The sequence below is a fragment of the Limulus polyphemus genome, unplaced genomic scaffold (assembly GCF_000517525.1).
Source record: "Limulus polyphemus unplaced genomic scaffold, Limulus_polyphemus-2.1.2 Scaffold420, whole genome shotgun sequence".
NCBI classification, from domain to species: Eukaryota; Metazoa; Arthropoda; class Merostomata; order Xiphosura; family Limulidae; genus Limulus; species Limulus polyphemus.
This window is the reverse complement of record NW_013666030.1, coordinates 292,552-300,107: the sequence shown is the minus strand read 5'-3', so window position 1 is coordinate 300,107 and position 7,556 is coordinate 292,552. Positions and strand designations below refer to the sequence as shown.

Here is a 7,556-nt window from a genome sequence, read left to right as displayed (position 1 = left end):
GTCTTTAAAGATGTTTACCTAAAAAAAAGAATAAGAGGGAGTAAAAGACGCCCAATCAAAAAGCACAGTGAAGTGAAAAAAAAAGTATTTTTCCAATGGTTGAAACTTAAAATCATTCCTGTTTCATAGTAATTCTAACATAAGTAATGAGAACACAGAGTAATTTTTATTGGTTGTGTGTATCACCAAAATTTCACATATCCCATAGGATGCACGACATTCGGAGTTAAGGTTTTAGCTGCATTCTTAGAAGTAGATACTGTAAATGTAAAGATATGTTGTTGTTTTTTATATTAAACACATTTTACTTCAATGTCTACCAGTACATCTGCCGATTTTATTTAATATAGTTGAGAAATGTTATCTCTGCCATTTCTCTATCTCCTTCGCTGAAACATCAAAAAGTCAACCTTGGGTGAAACAGGTGAACGATTTTATGCTAACATGTAAAAATCACTAAGCGAGACAGGAAAGCAAAACTAAGAAATATTAGCTTACAAGACAATTTTCAATTCTAATACAAACGTAATTCAACCGCGATATAATGTTTATTTTCAATTAACTTTTGATTAAAACAATTTTATTATAAAATAAACATTTACAAGATAAACATTTTATTATAAGTTATTATTTATGTTACCTAGTATAAAGTTCCAATTTTTTGATCACAATTCGTACTTAAAAAATGTAAAATTACTTCTCTTCGTAAAATTACATACCCTGCTTTCCAAGTATACACAATTTTCAGGATTTCGCCCATCATAAAATAATCTTATAACAAAATACTACGCTTGAGCAATGACGAAAACCTCTTAAATACATACTTGCATTTCAATTGAATTACCCAGCACTTTTTTAAAATTAAAATTCAGTTCCTGGCATGCTGAATTTACAGTTTTATCCGAGACTTTGCTGTTTTACAGGCTTGAATATTTGCAGGGCGATATTTTATAAATCCTACACTTTGTAAAAAAATATGACGTATGACATGTGAACTGTACAAAACTTGGCAATTTGGGAGATTCAAGTACGGTGTGTTGCAGCACATAGTGACGTATAGTGTGAAACAGAAAACCATAACGGAGGTTCATCAGCATGTATTCAGCGGAGTTCGGAATACGGGAAGCACTGACTGTTCGTCAATATAAGGTCACAATTATACGGTTAGTAAAACAGTTAAAAAAATAAAGCATTTTAGATCAATGTAAAGTAACATTCGGGACGGCCAAGTATATATATATATATATGCACTTCCGAGCAAGCAGGAGGGGGGGGGGCGTGTGCATACCCTGCGAGATCTTCGACAGTTATCACAGGAGCTGCAACTGTCGTAAAGCGCCTTTCAGGTCTTTGTGCTCTTCCCAATAAAATTTAATTTGCACAACCACTGAGCGATGTTGTGAAGGAAAAGCACAAGCTTTTTTTCCCACGAAACAAGAATACGAAGACTTTAAACACAACATGGTTCTCCGACGAGGCTCATTGCGATATTGGGGCACCGGAGAACCAGCTTGTCCTCAATGGCCAACCATTTCACCCATGGCGTATTCCTTGCCACGACTGTTAAACCTGATTGTTACCTGAAATTACATAGCGAGGATACTGGGAAATCTATGACATGTCAATCGTTTCAACAGGGCGGAACGTGGCCATACACCGCAGATATTGTGCTGGATCTTCTTCGCGGAACCCTCAAATGCTATGTCCTTCCGAACAGGTGTGTGTGTGTGTGTGTGTGTGTGTGTGTGTGTATCCTAGGTCACAATGTTCAATGTTGTAAGCAATTAGTGTTCGGATACGTCACGTGGTGGAGAAGGACATCATTCAGAGTCAATTGAATCTCTCAAATGTGTAGCGAAATATTACTTGCCATACGTAATTGATTAAGAATAGAATATGTAGGACGTAAAAAAGTCACCTTGTAATAGGATACTCCGAGATGAAAATATTAGTTTCTAAACTATACTATTAAAAAAATTAATACACTACAAAAACAGAGATTAACTGGAAATGATCAAATTTGGAAACGTAAACTGTTTAACAAGACGAAAATGTTCTGCAAGATATGAAATTTAAGTCACAAATACTTTACATGGAAATAATAATTCATATTTATTTTCACCATCAGCGAATCGGTTACCATAAATATTATAGGAGTTTAGAATGTTTTATTAATTTATCTTTCAGAAGACATAGAACTTCACAGAAGAAAAAAGAAAACTACAAGTGTACATGCCTTTCTGCAGTAGCAAATTATACAATAAAAGTCTACAGAGCCATCTATAAAACTTGTAAGACAATGAACAGATTTTTTTATACTTTGATTATCAGGAAATATAATTATAATTATATAATTAAAAATACGATATCATTTTGTTCATTCTACGGACCTTGTCACCATAGCGATTAATATCGATATTCTGTCTCTGTCTGTTGAAACCTGAACCCTTAATAATATATACACACACACACAATATATATATGCTAATAAACAAAAATACATTTTAATAAATGTTATCATAACTACTACAACAAATATTTTATACATTGAAAATTAGGAAATGAAGAATTAAGAAAACTTTTGGGTATAAAAGTAAAACATTTCCTAAAATTACTCAATTCATTATTCAAATCAACAGATGACTACCACAAAATGTTATTCTAAATTCGTAGACCAGAAATTAAATTCTATCAAAAATAATACAATGCAATCAATTAAGTAAAAGGTTTCGAATTAGCTCAATAAAGACAACAAGACCACCACATTTTTTTTTTTTTTCTATATTCTAAGTATTGAAAATCATAACAAATTTACAACAAATATACTAATAGTCATAACAGATCGTGCCTTCCAGCTGATGAAAGTACACCGAGCTGTTCATGCGAGTTTGGATGCATCGGCTCTGGTTGTGGGTTTGATGTTCGGTATGTTCCCGATTCTACCCATAAGATAGGCTGTAAGGTGTTTTTTTGAGATAAATCTGCCAATTAAAACAATGGTTTCCCGCTGACCATATTTTGTGCACATGTGAGAGGAAGTTGCGTCCCACGCAACAAGAAGCTGACGATATCGTGACAACCGCTGCAGCAAGCATCAAGAGGGCTGAGGAGAACGTAAAACCCGGCCAAAAAAAATGCAATTGGATAAGCCAAACATACAAGTATTATCAACCACAGAATTGTCCACAGAAATCCACAGCCCATGTTTTGTTCCTTTTTTTACCAGACTTGATATTACCTAGGGTGAAAGAAAACAAAATTGTACAATTTTCATTTTCATACTAATTAGGACTTCAGTATCGAGTTAAACAACACACAAGCACCAACGAAATTGATCTTGTAGATTATGAATTTTCGTTTTATATTTATAATACATCTTCTTATGTTAAACTTGTCACCTCTGGTAAACAAAATTGAAAGTTATTTTCAGTATAACTTGGATCATTTCAATTCATTTTTTAAGTTTTTTTGTTTTTTCAGAGAACGAAACACACTTCAACGTTGCACTTAAAACCACAAATGCACTAAAAATGACTGACTTGTTTACACACAACCATTTTGTCACTTGCACGTTAGATACTAATAATATCTACAAATAATTCACACGAGATCATTTTTTCCAGATTTATATTGGACATGTGCTTGTGATGCTCTACTATCGGTGCGGGAGTGATCGTAGTTTTACATCTTTTAAACGTGAGCAGATACACATAAAACCATCTACCCTCGTAGTATAAGTATTACGAAAAGGTTATACGATAGCGTGTTATCATTTTGATAGATTAACCGTTGTTCGTTGTTTTTTTAACACAGACACAAACTTTGCAATACACCTACGTATTCATATTTGCAGAAGTGTGTGGTGTTTACAATTTAAAACTTTTGAAAAACAACTAACACAATTTTCACAAGTCTCATGTGAGCAAATTATTATTCGAAGCAATATAATATGAAATATCCAGGTATATATCACAAGTTTGTACGTTTTGACACTGTTTGTCGATTGAATAACCCACGTAGGTGATACACTGAATACACTTAGTTTTAAATGAATAACGGAAAATGAAGTATTCACTTTTCTTTTAGATTTTTAATTGTAACCATAATAATGTTTTGTGCATATTGTGCGATACTGTTTCTTTTAAGATCCCGGTCAGCGAGAAAACCACCCATGGGGCTGCCGTGCGCACTTTTTTAAAAAAGTATTAAAAATGAACGGGGAAAGTGCGCAATAGGTGCAAAATGGTATAAAAGGGCGAGAGCAACTTTGATAATTTATAAATCATTTCTGGTCTCGGAGAAATAGGCGAAAACGATCGGCTACCTCCCGACTTCCCAGAAAATCAAAGGAAAGATTCGGAATACTTTGATTTTAGTAAATATTAGTTATTTTGGTTCCAATAATGTTATTAATCAATTTCAATACATAATTAGTGAGAATAAACGTTTCTAGTTTTATTCTGGTATGTCTTCAATCTCAATGTCCAAATCTTGCAACGAAACATTCTCTTCAGCACACATTTCCATAAGAACATCTTGCTCTGCCTCTTCCTTCTCTTTTTTACTGGATCTTTTGCACTACTCCACGTCTACTTTGGGGGATAACATGGCAATGTTTTGCTGTACATATAGCTGGAGGATCACAATGTAAACCCATTTCACAGCTTTTACAGCTTCCTTTCTTTTTGTATATATGTTCTTCACATGTTCCTGGCCTTCTCTAACTTCGGTTATACTTGTGTCGCGTAAAAATGGAAAACTGATTTCGAAACAGCCGAATTTCTTTTTACATACGGCAGTGTTAACCGGTTTTTATGGTATTTTTCCGCGCAAAAAAAAAAAAAAAGATTATGAAATTTAAAATTTTTTCCGGCGAAAAAACTATAATTTTGGATGGGCTTCTGACCGACCTGGATCTCAAATATTTTCTCTAACCCATGACGTAAGCAATGTAGACGAACTTCACTATTTCTTGTATAGCCATACAACTTTGAACTTTATTTTAATTGATTTTTTTTTAATTATTGGTGTACAGCAATTATATCCTGTTGCGGTTGTAAAGCTAAACTTTTTAAAGTGAGAAGTACAAAAAGTTTAAACTATATTCTTCCCCAAATTTATCAGTAACTATATAGTTGTTACAAAAATTGATACAGATGTTTTATGTAACAAAACTGCAAAGAAACATGTAGAAAAGTATACGGTGTTTTTGTTTGTTTATTCGCGAAACAGCAAGTGCTGTATCCAAATAACCACTTTCGGTTAACGTTTAAAAAGGAAATAATCACTACAAGCGAGGGGGATAAAACTGTTACAAAATTTTACATTCATATGGATTCAAAGTTCTTACTTCCTTTTTTTATTTTAGTTTCTATACAAAATACAATAATGATAGATATTACCTATAAGCCAGCAATTACGAAAGTTACAGGTTTTAAATATTATTCAGCATCCACGTGCGTTTAAAATGAGATATTTGTGTGATAAGAATGTTTAATTTAAGAAACTTTGAATTTTACTGGACTGAATTGGTGCAAGTTTACTTTTCTTCTTATTATTATTTATTATTATTAGAGTAATTAAACTTGCGTCTGAAAGAGATTCTCCAGTTTACTGTAACAAGGACATTACATTCATTATTGAAGAGACTGGTGACATTGAAGAGATGTGACATTAACGCTTATGTCGATACACACAAATTATGTTTTTAAATTTCAGTTTCACTATTGCTAACTAAAAGTAATCATTTATAAATTTTAAAAAATTCTCATTTTATGCAGTGTGAAAATAACTTATTTATATGTTTTTTCAGTAGATAGCGAGACGAAGTATTCTGATATTTTGTTCTTTATTAACGAACTGTATTTATTCCTTCGTAAAAGTTTAAGGAGCCTGAATAAACTTTCCATGCATATTTGCGTTAAATCATTATTTGATTTCTTAGTTGCTGTTCTTATGCATATCTGAAATATACAGATACATTCTAAATCTCACACAATACAACATGTTGATTTGAGAATTGTTATAAATCTGGTATTGTAACTGTGAAAGCAGACTAATTATAATACAGAAAAATTTCATTTGTACTAATAATAAAACAGAGTATCATTCATAGGCCTAACACTTGTGATGAAAAATAAAGTATACTGTAGATTTTATTTTCCTTTTCCACATTCCTCTTAATTTGTACATTTCAGATTTATCTTTTGTCTCCCAGAAACTACTTGAAATTACTTATATCACAGTGAATTTCTGATATGCTATAAAATTACATAAGGGGCAGTAAGATGAGTAACATCAAATAATAAAGCTTACGGTTTGAACTTCGTAAACCGGCGAAATACTGAAAACCAACATAGGTCTGAAAATTCACACAAGTTTTTATCGGTTGTACAGAGTAAAACTTTCGTTATTTTATTCACAACGTTTCACCAGGTTTATCTGGCATCATCAGGAGGGGTACAAGAACTGAGGTTAAGATAATTTAATTTAAAAAAGAATCACGCGAGGATCTATAACAAGAGTAATTACAAGCATACGACTAATCAATTGCGAACAATAATGTAATTTATCAATGAAGTGCCAAATCTAGGTATAATAAATACAACTTTTAGGCCCGAGTCGAAGTATTGAAAGTCATTCTATGTACAAGATAGAAGGGAATTAAATTAGTTATAAACGAACACCTATGTATTTGTTAAGATTAGGTTAGTATATATATATATATATATATATATATATATATATATAATTAATAAGGCTTTTTTTAATTTTTCGTCTATTAATTGTCCTCTCTACTGAGGATTATTAGCCGAGAAGAATCAAAGAATGATTTTTCCTTGATACGTGTTCAAAAACATATGAAAATTTCAAATGTTCCCGCAAACGAGTAGAAAGTTATCCGTTTGTCTCACCAATATAACACCTTTTGCAATCTGTACATTCAATTGCATATACTTTTCCTGAAGTATCATTATCCATATATATTTTGGATAGCAGTTGACCTGGCATTTTTCCAGGTTAAACTGCAAGTTGTACTTTAAATGTCAATTTTATATTTTCCGACTGTTTTAACTAGATTTTTTATTGCACAAGTTTCGGCTCAATGATAAAATACAAGTGACAAGGACATATTCGGAAGAACCATTTTCTATGTTAATTTGTGTGAATTTTAAAAACAGTTATTTCTAATATTTAATTTAAGGTCTGAAAATTATTAAAAACAGGTTTCATTGCAGATGTTTTTGACCCACGTTCCTCTTAATTTGTCTATTTACATACCTCTGATTTCGAGCCACAATGGATAAATTATGAGAAACGTGATAAACTTGTTATTATAACAATAATAAAGCACAGTTTAATCAATTACTTTGGCAGAACTTTGATACGGAAAAATACAATACCAAACAATATATTTTAATTATTCAATACGCTACATTTCGGGCGAATTCTCTTCATCAGGTAAACGGAAGTAACCGTTAGAAGAAAATGAATTTGTAAATGCGGCCTCTACTCTGTCAAAATAAATATTAAAGTATTAAATTAAATGCAAATAA

The 7,556-nt window shown here is 32.0% G+C and overlaps 1 long non-coding RNA gene across 1 annotated transcript in view; it reads right to left on the bottom strand.

Annotated features, from left to right (window-relative positions):
* Positions 1 to 315: 315 nt before the first annotated feature.
* LOC111085482 overlaps positions 316 to 7,556 on the bottom strand; it is a 21,907-nt gene continuing 14,666 nt past the window's right edge. The window contains exon 2 of the long non-coding RNA XR_002610320.1: positions 316 to 3,238. This is a non-coding gene — a long non-coding RNA (uncharacterized LOC111085482). The remainder of the gene's footprint in view (positions 3,239 to 7,556) is intronic.